Genomic DNA, 18,174 nt, shown 5'->3' on the forward strand with positions numbered 1-18,174 from the left:
TCTTCTTCTTCTAATTTCTTCTTGTGCCCCTCCAACTTCCTCAAGGTAATAACTTTCTTTCTTCTATTTTTTTTGTTTTGGCTAATTCCTCTTCGATCAAAATCTTGAAAACCGATCTAAACCCTAAATCCCCAAATTCTCAAATCCCTAATCCGAGAAACTTCTTGGTTCTTCGGACTAGTGATCTTCATTGATCGATTGGGTGTGACCATGCAAGATCGGGAGGTCTCATCCCTCGCCGGATCCAACCTAAGTAGTAATTGAATTCCATACTCCATGGTTGTAGTGATGGCCCGCTCCATTGCATGTTTCCTTTATGATTTTCTCAGTTATGATGATTATTGTTAGAATTTTAGATCATTTATTCCTTTTATTTCCGCTGTTTAATTATCTCCATGAGCATGCATCATAATTAGGGCTGTCCTGCGTCATCATTCCTCTAAAAAAACATTGTATTGAGCAAAACTAATGTTTGATGGACCATGGAATCGTAATCAATAGACTGGATTTGGAATTGATGTTGGTCACTTGTAGACATACACAACTCAAATATCACATGTAAAGGCGCATATGGATGGACTTCGAGGACAAAATACATGCAGTGGATATTGAAATCCACCAAAAACCCCACATGGAACCAAAATGCAATTCCATCCCACCTAATCCCAATCCTTTTCGTCGTCTCTAAACGTTGGATAGAATTTGCATGGGACCAAATGCAATTCTATCCAACCTAATCCCATTGCCTAGTGGGAAAGCCAAAGTCCAACACTGGTGGTTCCAATTAAGCAAGCCACCGTCCCACATGAAGAATGACAGCACTGGCAACATGGGAGTTTGAATGGGGATTTTAGCTGTTGGGGAAGTTTGACTTATAAAAGGCTTTGGGAAACATAAACAATGATGGACAGATTAGGTAGCAAGTTTTCCATACTAAAGTGATGTCACCAAGTTCTGTAGGCCCCACCATAATGTATGTGTTATAGCCATACCGGCCATCCATTTAGAGGGATCATTTAAGGCATGAACGAAAGAATGAGGTAGATTCAAAGCTCAAGTGGACCTCATCGCGGAAAACTGTGGGGACAATGACACCCACCGTTGAAGCATTTTAAAATCCGACCATGATGTTTATTGGAGATCTAACCTGATCATAAGTTATCATAAACATGGATGTAAGGAAAATACAAATATCAACTTGATTAAAAACTTATGTACCCCCTAGGAAATTTGTAGTGATAAGCATTTAATCTCCACTTGTTTTCTCTAGTGAGGTCCACTTGAGCTTTGGAACTGCCTCATTCTTAGGCTCATGCCCTGAAATGATCTCTCTAAATGGGGTACGTAAGTTTTTGACCATTATCTTTACTGACCATGCGATATGGAAGTACCTTTTTTTAAGAAGGATGCTACGCCTCATTTGTTAAGATGGATCCTTCTACTCCAAGAGTTTGACATTGAAATATAATATAATAAATAAGTAGAGAACGTAATGGCTAACCATTTATCTAGGCTTCTTTTACTCGATTCTATGGAGACAACACCTATCAATGATATATTCCCTGATGAACAACTTTTCAAAGTCTCTCAATTATCCTAGTTCGTTGATACTGCTAATTATCTTGCCATAGGTACGATTCTCACTCATTGGACTACACGAGACAAGAAGAAAGTCTTTACTGAGGTACGCTAATGCAAGGACATTTTCATACCGAGCTCGAGTGAGATCGCATGTGGGATGCAGGGGCACACTCGAGGTGGGCGGGGCCCACGGGAGAAGTCTCGTGTTCATGACTCCTCATCAGGGGTGATTAATGCGCATTTCACACCAGGCTCGAGTGGGGTAGCCCGTGTGATGCGAGGACACACTCGGGGTGGGCGACCCGTGTGAAGCGGTACCCATGTGATTTAGGGCCCACGAGGGGGGTTCGGCTGAGGTCCTAACCCATGAGATGTGAGGCATGGGCTATAAGATAAAGGGATTAATTCGACATACTCTAATAGTTCGAGTTAGAGCAAGTGGTTAATTGTCCTGCATCAAATTGGTATCAGAGCAAGAAGTCTCATGTTCGAGACTCCTCACCGGGGTTGATTGAGGCGGTACCCATGTGATTTGGGGCCCACAATAGGGGTTCGGCCAAGATCTTACAAAGCATGAGAGCGAGGTCAAAATTTGGGAGATTTATCCTGTAAAAACATAATATCATCGAACCTCATTCTCATCATTAAAGCAGTCGACTGCTAGGGCATCAATTTCATGAAACCATTCCCTAATTATATGAAAATATTTACACTTTATTGTTATTGATTATGTCTCCAAATGGGTTGAAGCAATTCCATGCCGAAATAATGACCATCGCAATGTCATTAAGTTTATCCTGGTTTGGAACACCACGAGTCATCATAAGTGATAAATGATCTCACTTTTACGATAGACCTTTCGAAGTATTGATAAAGAAATACGGTATTTCACATAAAGTAAATACCTCCTATGATTCTCAGACGAGCGGTCAAACTGAAATATCAAATAAAGAAATTAAATATATTATAAAGAAAACGATTAACCCAGATCATAAGGATTGGTCACTTATACTGAGCGATGCATTGTGGGTCTACCGTACAACAAACAAAACCTCTATTGGTATGTTACCCTTTATTGGTAGGTAACCCTTTAGAATTGTCTATGGAAAGGCTTACCATTTGCCTGTAGAGTTGAAACATAAAACATATTGGGCTATAAAGAATTTCAACTTCAATCTTAACAAAGTCGGCTCACTATGCAAATTGCAACTAAATGAATTTAAAGAAATCCAAAATGAGTCTTATGAGAATTCTCAAATATACAACTATAAAGGAAATGACAGCCGTATACACCATGCAGTGAAGTGAATGTCTGTAAGAGGGGGGATTGTTGAACCCCAAGCTCGATCAAGTACTTGACATTGTGATTAACCTTTAAAATAAAATTAAATTAAATTAAAGGCGGGAGCATGCCCCCTGTAACTTTCGGGCAGGCATCACAAGAAGAATTAGGCGTTGCCTATCATATACCAACAAAGGAAACTATTCCCAAAAAACTTTATCGAAAGCTCTCTCAAAATACACACGTCACTTTGGACCCGTGGAGCTTAGATATATCATTTGTTGTGTGCAACAATTGTCATAGTGGATCCCAGACCAACATTAGGAGTGTCATTGGTCAATAAGCTGATATTTATTGCCAGTGGAATAGACATCAATAAAACTCAAAATTCATAAGCACAAGTATATGTTTTTTATAAAAAAGAAGAAGAAGAAAAAATAACAAATTATTACAACCACTTGATCCACTTGGTCCACTTGATCTTTCGATCTATCTTATTTTTTGGGTCAAACCTTACAACAATCTCGCTAAAGGGTATGAGTTCTGGTTGGGCCAGTCAGGTTTGGGTTGAGTCTGACCCAGGTTGCACCCGAGAGTCCAAGGCACACTCACTCAAGTTAACGTGCCTTATGCAGTTGGGTTTCACGTGTAAAATTGTAAGGACATCCACAATTTGAATCACATTGGTTTTTCATATCTGTTCATTTGTTTTGTACAGGCGGGGCCCACTCGATGACCATATACAGACCTGGTTCTTTAGATATGGAACCATCTAATCTATATTTTTAAAAAGAAAAATTACTTGGGTTAACCTAAAGTGGAGCGGCTCTGATATCACACGTGCGAGAATGACTCATACCTCACAAGTGATTCTTAACATGGAAAAGAAAATGAAAGATGCCTGCTTTTTCTAGGAACAACTTGCCTAGCTCCTGTAGTTATGCAGGGAGTGGGAAACATGCATGAGCTCAAATCCGTCCATCCATCGGATGTGTTGTCTCATCTTCTTGCTCTTTTAACCCCAAACATCAGGCCAACCCAAAAACTCAAGTAGACCACAGCATAGGGAAACAGTTGGGATGAGGATGCCCACCATTGTGTGGCATTTACATACCATTCAAGCATTACACAACAATAAAACGATACCCCAAAGTTCACAATAGTCCAAAACTCAGGTGGGCCACGACATATGGGCATGATTACGACACTCTTCTTGTATGTCGTCCCACCTGAGTGTTGGACTGGTCGGGTTTTTTGGATAAGTGTTGGAGTGATGCATTCGATGCGCGCCCATCTCATGAAAATAGTCTCACGCCACTGTAGTAATATGCTTCCTTTATACCCATGAAAAAAAAAAAATCTATTTTTTCTCATGGGGTTTGAAGTCGGATGCATATTTGGAAAAACCATCAAACTCCAAGAATTTGTTTAAAGGGGAAAAAGAAATCTACAATAAGCACCATTATTCACTTTAAAAAACCATTTGCATAAACAATTCCTGCTCATGCAAAACTTTTATTTCTCTATTACAAATTACAATTGCAAGATAGGACTCAAAACCTGATAGATTTTGAACACTAAAAATGGTGTGCTTTTGCTTGTGAAAATTCTAAGCTCATCTGCTTAAAAAGACTATTTTTCACGCTTCCACCCATGAGGAGACTATCAAACGGATCATCAGTCTCCTTATCATCGCCTGTCAGCCTGTCAGCTGCCTTCATCTTCTTGTGGGGCCTGCTTCCATTCGATTCGGATGGAGCAGATTTCCTAACTGAAACAAAAGCCACTTTGTTACTAGGTTGAGCTTGGGGTTTCAGAGATGGTGGCTCACAAATGGGGTAATGCTTCCCACTCCACTACCCTCCACAGTAGAGTCCTTGTGAGGAGAACTTTGGTTATCTATATTATCTCCATCCCCGGTATTATCAATCTTTACACGATCATCCATCTCAATGGATTGAATTGAAATTTCATCAGTTCTATTGATGTCGATGGGAACCGAGCGCTCTTCAACTACGTCGGTTGCAGGGACTTTTTTCCAAGCAAGTTCATCATCTACAGATGGGGCCAGCATTCAACAAAAAACGCATAAAGGTCTCTCTGCACGTGAACAACTATATCCTCTCCTTCCACATAGATTAAGACAGGCCCTCCAAGAAAAAGTTTATATTGCAAACAGAGGTATTTTCCTTCGTGTCATCATCAAGCTTTGCAGTTGCGCCACTCCTAACATTCCTAAAACAGGAATCATCTCAAAAACAATGAATAAAGCTCTACGTATTCTGTCAAAGGCAACCGTCTTCCTATCAAAATATTCATCTGCAACAAATAACAGAGTTTTTCTTCCCTCCCATCTGGACGCTTGCATTCAACAATTCAGAGGGCCCACTACTACTTACTGCTACAACTACAAACAGAAGGAAAACATAACAGCTCGGGTGAGGGTGTGACTAACCCGAACACATCAGTTATGCAGAACACAAGCGCAATTTTCCTTCCCTATCTCATCTGCAATACAAGGAGTCTGTATCTTCCCATCCTGGAACCAGCTTGATCGCTTCTTAATCAGTTCATCCATGAAATCATCGAGCTTGTCGACGTTGATGTTTGGCATCACCACAACATGAGCAATGTTCCCCTGGCAGGCAAGCTGCCAGCGACGGATGAATTCCTCATCACGTGGGCGCCCAAACACGACAGTGCTGCTGAGCTTGTTAAGCATGGCACCTATGCCGGCAGCTCGAAGCCAGTCTTTCAAGTAATGGGCGTTCCTCAGGCACTTCCAGACTTCCTTCCGGAACCCTCCGTAGCCTTTCCGGTTCAAGGTGTACCAGAGGAAGATTGGGGCGTGGCCATTTCGGCTGCCCATGATGGTGGCATCCCTGGAAGCGAGATACTCAACATTCCTCGAGAGGGTGTTGATGTGTTCCAATCTCGTTATCTGAACGCCACATGGCATTGGGCATCCAACAAACTTGTGCCCAGAAACACTCACACTCCTGATCGGCTTCTTAAATGTTACCTTTGGTGCCTGTCCAGCAGAAACATTAGAACTCTGATCCAAAAAAAAAAAAGAAAAAGAGCCAGCCATCCTTGGCCTTGCTTAGAGTCATGGTCACCAGCAAACAAACATTTTGCCGCTGCGCACAGTTCGGTACATGTGGGGCCCATGGTTCGGTGATCCAGACCCATCAAATGCATCCTATCCATGATGGTGGATTCCCCAAAAATGTCCAGACTTGATGATCCTGAACCTTCAGCCTTTGGCCCTCATTTTGTTCGACTTGACCATTGCTCTATTTTATCATCAACAGTCTATTTGTCAGCCACAGATTATAAGGGTTAGGATGTTTCTATCTGGAAGATTTTTGGGGCATCCTCATCCATGATGCAATCCATATCATAGGCAGTTGATCTCTAAAATCTCGCCCAGCATGCAGAGACCATGCACAGCAGCAGATTGTACATTTGCTAATATGTGGGGCACTCAATTCCTGGTGGAGGTAGAACACATACACTTCACAAAAGGCATCATGATCCCAAACAGAGCACCATCGCAGTGAATGTAGAACCGGTCGTGTTTGAATCCATTATCTTCAAGTGTTTTAATAACTAGATCGAGATCATCGACAGCTCCCTTAACCGTTGTTCCTAAAACATGTTAGGAAGCACAACAGTGAGAAGACATGAAGTTGAAGGGAAGAAAATGTTCAGAAATTTGGATTGGAAGGGCTGTCTTACCAATGTTGACATTGATTATGGCTGGTTTGTCTTTGTTCTCGAGGAGTTTGGTCCTGAAATCAGCACAATCAATCTCACCAGAGACCAGAGTATCCACCTTTACACATTCCATTCGGTACATCCGGGCTGCTTTAAAGACAGTAATGAGAATCCCGGGAAGCATACAAAACACCATCTGGGAACACTTCCCTCCTGCAGCACAACCCAAATGATAAAATAACAGACTCTTCTCATTCTTTATGAAGAAACTATGTAACTTGGACACAAACATGTCTCAGTGTTGGACATGGATATGGGATGTGGTGGATTTAAGAAGTCAGATTCATTGACACATCCATAAAACATTTGAAGAGAAAAGATTGTCTGTGCTCAGTGTTCATGGAGAAGTCAGCGCACAAGAATCTCCCATCATCCAACAATCACAGGAAGGAATCTTAACATGCAGTTCAAAACAGACTTTTGAAATATTTATAGATTCCTGCGAACAGTCATATAATGGTGGAAAAATAAATGTCCACCAACACTCCACACTCTTCAGGCTCCTTGAAATCATGCTGAATATAGCAAGTTATATGTCCACAGAACATGAGTTGAATGGCACAATTTCAAAGAAGCGCCATCTTCTTTTTTAGTTTCCTCCTTCCTTTTTTTTTCCTTCTTTTTTTTTTTTAGTAGCATGTTCCTGTCCTTGTTACAGTAGAGAGACAAAATACAGAGAGGCAATTTATTTTATGTTTTTTTTTTAAAAAAAAATGCAATGCTGTGCCAAGGGTATGTTACTGACCCAACCAGAATCCCATGCAGATTGCCTTCTGTACCACAATTTGTGATGTATCCCCAGTACTCATTCTTCTCTAACTCCCAAAGACGTGCAAACCAATCTAACACCCCCACTTCAAATTGTCTGGAATGGACACCATAATTGCTTTCAATAAAGGGATCCCCCAAGTTGTGGATGGAGAAATGTTGCAACTGCCCTAGAGCACCATAATCAAAGTCCAGATTATACGGGTAACCTGTCACAGATTAAAATTAAAAAAAAAAAGAACATTAAGGAACTCTCAGATATGCAACCGGAAAGGACTCATGAACTAAATTCAGTACCTCGGATAATTATTATTAGGCATATTTCCATAAGATTATAACAGGGAATACAACTAACCATAGAAGCTCTATCACTAAAGTTATTGAGAAATCAAAACCATATATACTGGGAATTCATCGCAAACACCCCGCATTTCTTTCTTGCTTCACTTCACAACCCTCTCTACCCATTGGTTAAAGGACTTGCAAGCCTAAGGCACAAGTGCCAGTGTAAGCAAGCATGTCACGGCATTTTATTGGACTCCTTTATCCATCTTTCACGGCAGAATGTAAACAGTTGTCTAGATTTGTCATTATTTTAAGAAGTACACAACTGCCACCAGAATTTGTAGGAAAATCCAGGTCGTTTCCTAAAATTTTCAGTCCTCGCAAAAGTTCCATCACAATCTCTAATCTGAGATTCTGAAGGTACTCATGAATTTGATCTGTGAAGCTCAAAATTATTTTTGATCCATTTTGCAATCTCTAAGAAACCATACGGTCATCAAAATAGTGAATCTGTTGCATAAAAAATAATTGCAAACTAAATGGTGCAAATTTATACGAAATCATTGAATTCGATAGAGGATCATTGGGATCACACATCATGATCCTTGATCTTTAGATTTTTAAAACAAATTCGAAACCCCACATTCCAACTACAGAAAATGCTGCCAACGGTATCCAAAGCCAGCCAAAACCATTTGATTCCATTCATCTTCAAATCCCTTTTAAAAATCTCAACTAATAAAATATAGAATCTTGATCATTGCTATCAATTCTCTTTTAATTCCTCGTCTAAAACTCAAGACTTGAAATTCTTCACATGAAGTCTATGTGTCACCACATGAACACTAAGAACGCCTTGTTTTCTTGAATACCATAAACCAAGGTGGGTTATCACGAGAGGCCTCCTTTTCTCCTTTTTCGGGAATTGGAAAGACCAACAACACTCCATTTTTGCATTTTAAAGATCCAAAGCCCCCTTTATTTTCCTGCAATTAATGTCTCTGACCGAAGCTTATTTTTAATGGAGCTTCAGAATCCAGAGAGAGAAGAGGAAGAACTGCAACTTGCTTCCTTTAGGGAAGGGTATTTTAGAACCAAAATTGGTCAGCATTTTAGCAATTAAATAAGGAAAACCTGAAAACGACAAAAAAAAGAAAGAGAGAAGATAATTATTATCATCATCCTGTCACTGTAGACGCACCAAAGAACTCCAATTAAATGTTCTCGATCATAACTAACTATATTCATAAATATATCATGATATGTTATCCAATATGTCACTTGGCACAATAAAAGGAGCCAGAATCTTTAGTGATGGAAATTCAGTGTACAGCCTTGCATCATCCTCTCCCAGATGGAGAGAAACTCAACTCCAATGAGTTCAATTGGGTCATTTGTCAATGTTGATCCCCATCTGGTTTAGCTGTTAGATTTTAATATGCAAATGATTTCCATGTTTTGGAGATGAATTGAAGCTTATTCTAGTCATCTTGTGCAAAGTAATTTGGTTTGATTTGATCATTATGGCCCTTTCATTCACCAGATACTATTTCTTTTCAAGATAAACTGAAATAATTGATACATTCTTCTGAAGTGTCCATAGATCAGATACTTGAAAGCATCCTTGCCTGGGGTATTCCATTCATTTTCATCTTGGATACGTCCTCAACCTAATATGATGTTTTTTCTTGCTTGAACACATGGCACACTAATTCCCACATTCGTTTTGGTTTCTACAATGACATGAACATGCAGAACTTCTCAGTCTAGCAACTAAGAGATTTGTCCCTTTGCTTGAGATTTTGACATCTCACTACAATTCGCTAGCATGTAAACCAGCCCTAGATATCATTGGTTTCCTCAATGACATGAAAAACATCCATAGATGTAAACATGCAGAACTTTTCAGTATAGTCACTAACAGAGTTGTCCCATTGCTGGAAATTTTGACCTCTCAGCAAAATTTGCTAGCATGTTAACCAGCCCTAGATGTCACTAGTTTCCTCAATGACATGAAAACAGATGGTCTAGAATGCCTAACAAATGCGACCTACATATCAGAACTTAGAAAACGTCTATATTATGCAAGGACACAGGCTACATATCATACAATTTCCTCACTGGTAAATTGGCCATAACTTGCTGAGATCTTCCCTGAATTGTGTTATCTATGGTACTCAACAAACTAACCAATGGTACCAATTTTGTGCTGTTTTAATGGTGTTACTTCTTAATCACTGGAGAACAGGTCATCTTCCTGCATGATGAAAATCAGCAAACCATTCATTCAAGCTACAAGATTTGATCTTAGTTGCAGCAAGCTTCTACCAACAGGCTGCTCCCACTTTGAACTCGTGCTCCTTTTTTTCTTTTTCTTTTTTGGCAGTTAATACTTGCTAACATTTTAAAATACACACTTCTTTGCTCCCACAACCATATTCAACAGCTGCTTCAACTCTCATTCAAACATCGAGTGTTTGATCCCCAGCCTAGCAATTCAGCAATTGTCCCTCTTCATGTTTGTCATTGATCTCCATCAACATAAGGGTTTGATCGATCATACTTCAAAGCCATATTTGGGCACATCTTGGAAAGACTCATTGAAGGAGTTATCTCAAATCAATATATGGTTTCTGGGTTACAAACCTGCACCCTTCATCCTATTTGTATCCAAGATACTACCTTCTAGATTGTCAATATAAAATCAATTTAATTTCTTGATCAATGGTTTGATTTTCACGCTCATGCTCTTGATCTCAGTTTTTTTTTGCTTCATGCATAGTGTAGATTTTTGCCACAATTATTCACTTATTGAATGTTGATATTGAAAGAACTCTATTTAATTTCTCGCACTTCCAGTTTAAACCTAAAGATATGTAGTACCAAATCTCCTTTGTTGAGGTGGAGGAGAGAATGCCCTTAATAATGAATTCTTGAATCTTTACAAAAGGTTTGAGAACCTTCACAAAAGCTTCTAAAAGCTAAGTTACCACTTCAAGCAAGCTGAACACCCACATTCAAGCTAGATAGTCCTGATTATGAATGACCTCGGAAAATATTGCTGCATTCATTCAAGTCACCTGGCCCATCAGCTCTTGTAGAACTTGAACAGATTCCTTCAACGTAACCAAGAATGAGCCACTCAGTTGCCATCTCAATTAGAGTATTTACAGACTTCGAAACTCCAACACTATCCCTAAATTTAGAGAGACTCAAAACTATCTCAAAAACTCTTCATGCTTCTCTTCTCTTTTCTTTCCACCTGGGCATGGTGTGCCATAATGGCCATTACAGGACCGTAAAGGCCATTATATAAAGGTAACAGTGGCAACCATTACAAGTTACGGGGTTATAATAGCCACAATGGCCATTACAGAAAAAATGACCCATAACAGCCGTTACGGCTCCCGCAATAGCCCATTATGCATCCCGTAATAGTCCATTATGAGGCACATACAGGTTTTTAGGTTGTTTTTTTTTAAAAAAAAAAGAGAAAAGAGATCATAATGACCATTACGGCTCTCATTACAGCCGTTACAGCCCGTATTGTAAAGGTAACGGTGGTGGCCGTTATGGCCACCGTTACCGTTACAGAATACCTTGCACCTAGGGGTTTCGGTTTAGAGTATTTGAAGAGGGCCAACACTTTCATTCTTCAACAAAATGATTGCAACATGATCACATGACATTGACTTGGATACCTTCTTTTGTAGATTTTAGCTTGGCACAAATGCCATATGTACCATGTCACATGCCACATCATTAATGACTACATCCATTTGAATTTGACTTCAGATTAACTCTCATTAATTACTCTACTTTTCCAAGAGTAAGATCAAATTTCCCAAGCAGGAACCTAGTTTCTACATGCAAGTGAAAAAGGTGTGTTTGAATGTGATGCCATGCATGAATACTAAACTGCCTAGAATATTCAAAGAAATGAAAATCCTACATGTGACATTCTTAACCTGTCAATTGCACTAATAAGAACACCAAATGCAATAAAAATCTCTCACATCATATTCCTTGGTCTACCCCTAATAATTAGGCCTGGCAATGGGCCGGGCACGGTCCTAGATTTTGAACCAGTCGGACCAGGCTTTCAAGTCGGGCCTATTCAAAATTTTGATTTTGCTAGAACCAGGCCCCCCATTGCAACCTTAATGATAGTTAACATAAAGCAATGAAAACCCTTGTAAAATATGATAATGCAAGAAGAAAATTAAGGTGGAAAGCATCAAGCAAGCAAGTATGCACAAAAAATCAACACTAAAGGAGAGTTGAAAGCAAAATTATTAGTTATGTGTTTGCTCGAGATGTAGATCATTGGTTAGGTAGCTTTGGTGGGACCATGAATTACCGATAACTAGGGATTACAAGAATCATGTAACCCTTGACGTGGCCCAATGAGAAAGCATCATATCTGCATGTTAGAGGTGGGGCCCATAGTGAAAAGAGCAAAAACATCATTTCACCTCTGACATGCGGACATTAAGCTTTTTTATTAAGGTATATTAGGGTTACAAGAGATTCCTGTAACCCCCATGTCAGATAATTTTTTATCCCTTTGGCGGTATGTACACTCAAAGAGTAGATTGGGGGCTAGGTAATTTAGGCAATATGCAAACTCAGAGTGGATCAAAGTCCATTTACTTTTGGTGACACCAAATAGCGGACATCGTTTGGTTACTCCAGAAGTTGATTCAAGGTAGAAGGCATTGGGTGTTCAAAGATCTGGAACCAAGTGGAAGTGCCAAACCTACAGATAGTAAACCCTTTAACTGCCATGTGAAAGAACCGCGCTAAATGAAGGAGGAGGAGAAGGAGAAGAACTCAGGGCAGCACAGCAAAGAATCACAGCATAAAGCAAAAGAACATACTATGTAACCTCAGTTCATCATTTTGACTCTATTGCATATCTGGGGCAGTTTTCTATGTACCGAAGATCTATTCAAAATCAAACACAATGTTGGAAAAGTCCCAACTCGTCCTAGAATACACTCTAAATAATTTTGCCAAGGTTAAAAGAAATAGAAATGCTGAGGCGCGTTTCAAGGAGAGAGAGAGAGAGAGAGAGAGAGAGAGAGAGAGAGAGAGATGCTGAGGCAACTTGTTTAAGAAGCGAAAGATGATGCGATATGCAGCACAGGGAAATGTTAACATGCCATTTCCCAAAAATAAGTTCTGCCCACTCATCAGACGGTCTATAATGGTTGTAAACATGTGGCCCACTTGATGACCACTCATCAGACGGTCAATATTCAACGTACACGTACCACCAACTTGACGAGCAGAATTTGATGGGCCATGGCATATTTACAGTGGCCTCATCTGATGAATGTCCTGAATTTCACATACATGAGCACATGCGTAGCAAATCGCCCAAACACTGCTCTTGGAGAAAATTCTTCACAGAATTGAAACAACGACGACAAACAACGAATGTATTTGATGAAAATTCAAAGATCGAACGGACGAAAAAAGAGGAATTCCCATTACCCAAATGATGCTTGGTTCTTTCGATAAGACATCTCCGGTACTTAGCCAACACGCCGGCCATGTAAGCATCCCTTTCGCCAGTAACCTCATCATCTGCATCTGGTTCCGTGACGGCAAAACACGTCGTATGAACGTTCCGTCCGAGCACGATCTCTCTGCTGATGTCTTCCCTGTGATCTGCACCGTTGACGCCCACAAGAGACTCGATCAACGGCTCCGATATCTCCTTAGGATCGAACTCTTCCGGCAACGGCTCGATCTTCTCGGGCAGACCGCAGGAAATCAATCCAACGCTTCCAACCATGGCTCCTCGATGTCGAATGCGAAAAAAAAATCTGAAACGTAAGGAATCTAAGGGGCCGTTTGGATGCCTGAAACTTTTGTAAAATGTAAGAAAGTAACAGGTGACTTTCTTACAATTTGTGTTTGGGGGAGAAATGTTACAGGTAACAAAGTCTCAACCTGTAACTTTCTATCAGGTAATATTGCAAGAAATGTAACAGAGGAATTAGGTGTTTTTCAAGTCACAGGTTACTTTGTTACAGGCAACGGCTATCCATTTCGAATTTGGGAGAGGATGGTGGAAACGCAGCTGCATTGAAAGTGCACCTACCTGCTCTCACCCAACGTCTCCTTCTCCCTCTCTCAGCGTCTCCTTCCCTCTATCTCTCTCTCTCTCCGTCTCTTAGCGTCTCCTTCCGTCTCTCTGCTCGTAGCGAGTTGGCCACTGAAGTGACGTCACGAAGTTCTGTGGGCCCCACTATGATGTATGTGTTATATCCACACCGTCCATCCATTTCTAGATATCATTTTAGGGTATCAACCAAAGAATGAGGCAAATAAAACTCTGTAATGGACCCCACCAAAGAAAAGAGTGGGGAAAGTGATTCCCACCGTTGAAACTATCGTACGGCCACATAATGTTTATTTTGAAATCCAACCTGTTCAAAAGTTAAAAAAGACATGGCCTTTAGAAGCTTTTAATGGTGGGGCGTCACTGTCCCACTGTTTTCTGTGCTGGTCCACTGGAGCTTTGGATTTAACTCGTTCTTCAGGTATTGCCCTAAAATGATCCCTCCAAATGGATGGAAGGTGTGGATACAAAACATACATCATGGTGGGGCTCACGGAACTTGCTGACGTCACTTCAATAGCTAGTCTCGCTGCTCAACTGTCAGTAGTTAATCTGCGCCCGTGCGGAAGGGGGCTGTTTGGCAGTGGCGGTTTCGGATGCCTAACGCTGGGGCCCACAGTGATATACTTTCCTTACATCCACACCGTCCATCCGTATTGAAAGCTCATTTTAGATATGTTCTAAGAAATGAAGCTGATCCAAATATCAAGTGGGTCACATCACAAGAAACAATCTTAACTAAATTCCTACTATTAAAAACATCAGGGATCCACTCAATAGGCTTAGCGTACTGAGTAAAATCTACAAGGCCTATCATGATTCATATATTTTATCCGCTCCGTCCATCCATTTTTCCAGATAATTTTAGGGCTTGAGCCCAAAAATGAATTATATACAATTTTCAAATGGACCACACCACACGAAAAAATTGACTTGAACTTCTACCATTGAAAATTTCTTAGGGCCACAGGAGTTTTGGATCAAGCTTATATTTTTGTTTTCCATTCATCCGTAACTGTATAATCTCATAAACAGGTGGGATGACAAATAAACATTACCATGGGCATAGAAAGGTTTCATAATGGAAATCTTTATCCTAACTGTCCCTTGGTAGGATCGACTTCATATTTGTATATGCTTCAATTTTAGGCTTAACCCCTTAAATTAGATGAAAAAATAGATGGATAGCGTGGATAGACCACATACATTCAAGGTGGGCATAACTGAGTTTACTCAGTACAATAAGGGCATACTGACTAACTCGCAATCCAATTTCCCATCCAACCTATCGACAAGGAAATCAGATCTCTCATCGTACTAAGTAAACTCAGTTGGGTCCACGGTGAATATATATGATTTGTCCACGTGGTCCATCCATTTCTTAGGCCCACAGTTAAGACAGGATGCGCTTGTGCATGTCCTTTGTTTGGGTTTCACATGGAATGGTCCAGTCGTCCAATGCATGCACAGAAGTGCAACAACAGCCCCATAATTAGGGCTGCAAATCTGTCGGATCATCAGACCTGACCTGATGACTTATGGTCTGGGCCTAAAATCTACAGCCATGGGTGCAAATCTATCTTAATCATTTAATTTTACTCATTGAATTGTATTTTACATTTAACCATCAAAATTGTTAGCCACCAATAATAATAAAATTGTTTGAAATATTATTTGTGTGAAAACTTAGTTGCAATTTCTAAATCCAATATGTGTGATAAATGGGCTAGGTTAGGGTCCAGGAAGACTCAAGAAGCCTAACTAGGTCAGCTATTTTTTACTTGGTTCTAACCTAAATCTGACATGAATTTTAATGGGTTGGTCCAAGGTCCAAATTTCTGACCCATTTGCACCCATACAATGATCCTATCTTTCCAAAATTGCCGTCTTTTATATGATATCTGCTCTCCTAAACTAGGTAAGTTCACGAGGCTGCAGTTCCATTAGTGAATTCACCAAAATGTGATCAATTTTAAAACTACCATAGGCCTGGACTAATTTTTCACAAATAATCTCCTTTCATACGCTATCATTTAAGGGGCATTTGGATCATAAGTTACTTATGCCTTACGTAGCTATCTTGATTTCTACTTATTAAATTGAAGTAACTTTAAATTAAAAAAGCTATTTATAATTGATCATAAACCAAACTTACTTGTCTCCTATAAATTACTTTACTGCTGTAAGTAGAAAAAGCTTAGGTCCCATTTAGATACCACCAAATAAGTTACTTTTCTACTTAAAGCAGTAATAAGTAACTTATTTCAGATAAGTTTGGTTTATGATTAGTGATAAGTAAATTTTTTACTTAAAGTTATTTAATCACTTCAGTTAATATTTTCATAAGCTACTGAAGAGAGGCATAGGAGAGATGAGAGAGAGGAGAAGCAGTACTAACGTATTTCAGCCACCACCCACCGACAGATGGCCCTTCCCTTCAGTCAAACAACCATTCAAAGGATGCAACAAATAGACGGACCAAAACATAAAAACAGCACCAGAATGGCAAGACAGCGGCTCAGATTTTTTTTTTTTCTTTTTTTTTCTTTTTTTTTTCAAATAAGACAGGAGGAAGGAAAACAGTCCATCATGCAGAGTAGAAAGCTAAGATAGAGAAGCATAGCAAGATGTTGCTGATCATTGGCTTCCTTGTTGTCGCCTCCGTTGCTAGTAACAAAGGAAGAATCATTGCCAAGCCAAAGTTCTCCCATCCCCTCAACTTCTACAGAGGTTTCAAGGGACCATGGGCTGGCCATTGGTTTGGACATCCGGGGTTTGGTTTGATCCCCCACTTTGGACGTTTCCCATTCATTCCCTTTGGGCACCATCTCAAACCTATTAAGCCGCTTTCCGTACCTGTTGCGCTGGGTGGCAAGGTTGGAGGTGGCCGTCCATGATCAAAAGGCTAGCTGGTGTGGTTCTTGGTCTAGTTGGGGGGGTATCTTAGGTTTACTGTATGGCTTTTCTTCTAGTTGAAAGGCTTGTGGCTTATGGTTTGTTAAGTTCTGATGGTTCTTAGTGTTGTCTGTGTGAGGATATAGTCTTGGATTCAAATCCTCTTCGAACCCTGATATGGTTGTAGCTGTTCGCATGTTTGATGAAAGTGATCAATGAGATATTGGCATGTTTGGCAGTTATGTCATGATATCAGATACACACAATGGCTCGCTTGCAGTTGCTTCGGACCGCCAGTGCCGTTGTTTCATGTAGGGACTTTAAAAAACAACCCTTGCAGTGATTTGCGATGGAAAATGGCAGAATAATGGTAGTCCGCCTGCACAGTTTCTGGTTTCCTGGCTGAAAACAAATATATTGGCCATGATGCAATCGGGTTCTTGCCTCCAATTAGAGGTGGGCATCGAGACGAGGTGGGCCAAGCTCGGCTCAGCTTGTCCATGTTGTACTCGAGCTCGAGCTCGGCCTCAAGCTCAACATTGAAGCTTGGCTTGTTTGCCAAAGCTTTTGACTCGAGCTAGTGGTTCGAGTCGAGTCGAGTCGAGTTTACCTCGATTCGAGCTCGAGCTTGTTGACTGAGAGAGTAATGGATTCTGTTCTTGATCCTCCTCCATTGATGAAAAATTCAAAAATCTTAAGAGAATCAAAGCAAGACCCGATAAAAAAACCAAACAAAGCTTCGAATCAAATAAGGAAAACTGTAAGAACCGATTTGTTCTTGATCTTCTTCTACTAGCAGAAATCCAAGTACTAAAAAAGAAACAGAGCAGAACACAGATCAGAAATCATTGGATTTCCTTTAAGCACTAACAAATCTGAGAAGAACCCATCTCGGATTTCTTGGGTTTCTCACCCAAGAAGTAGATCTCAAGAGATTGAAATCATACTATTATCAAGGTGAAATGAAAACTGGTGGTGGCAGTCCGGGCGGGAATGCGGGTGGCAGCAAGTAGAGAGAGAAGAAAGGGAAAGGAAAAGGAAAAGTGGGTGCGTGTAGTCGGGTAAAGACTCTAGGGGTTTTTTTAAAGTTAAAACTTAAAACTTATATTAATATAATATTTAATATTTAATATATTTATTAATCGAGCCGAGTCGAGCTCGAGTTCGAGCTTCGAGTCGAGTCGAGTTCTAGTTGAAATGCCCACTGGTCGAACTCGGGTCGAACTCAACTCGAGCTTCAAATAATTAACTTGACTCGGCCTGAATCGGCCATTCAAGCTGAGTCAATCCGAGCTGACTCGAGCCGAGTCGAGCGACTTTTTCGAGCTAGCTCGACTCGTGTACAGTCCTACCTCCAATTACCCACAGACAGTAATTTGGGGTATCATCCACATGAGCCTTGATATTTGGCAGAATATATTTGCACACCCTACCTATACAGCCAAGAACC

At 40.3% G+C, this 18,174-nt stretch overlaps 1 pseudogene; it reads right to left on the reverse strand.

The window, feature by feature from the left end:
• Nucleotides 1-5,009: 5,009 nt before the first annotated feature.
• Nucleotides 5,010-13,868, reverse strand: LOC131249431 (serine decarboxylase 1-like; annotated as a pseudogene).
• Nucleotides 13,869-18,174: the final 4,306 nt, after the last annotated feature.

The sequence above is a fragment of the Magnolia sinica genome, chromosome 6, assembly GCF_029962835.1.
Source record: "Magnolia sinica isolate HGM2019 chromosome 6, MsV1, whole genome shotgun sequence".
Lineage (NCBI taxonomy): Eukaryota > Viridiplantae > Streptophyta > Magnoliopsida > Magnoliales > Magnoliaceae > Magnolia > Magnolia sinica.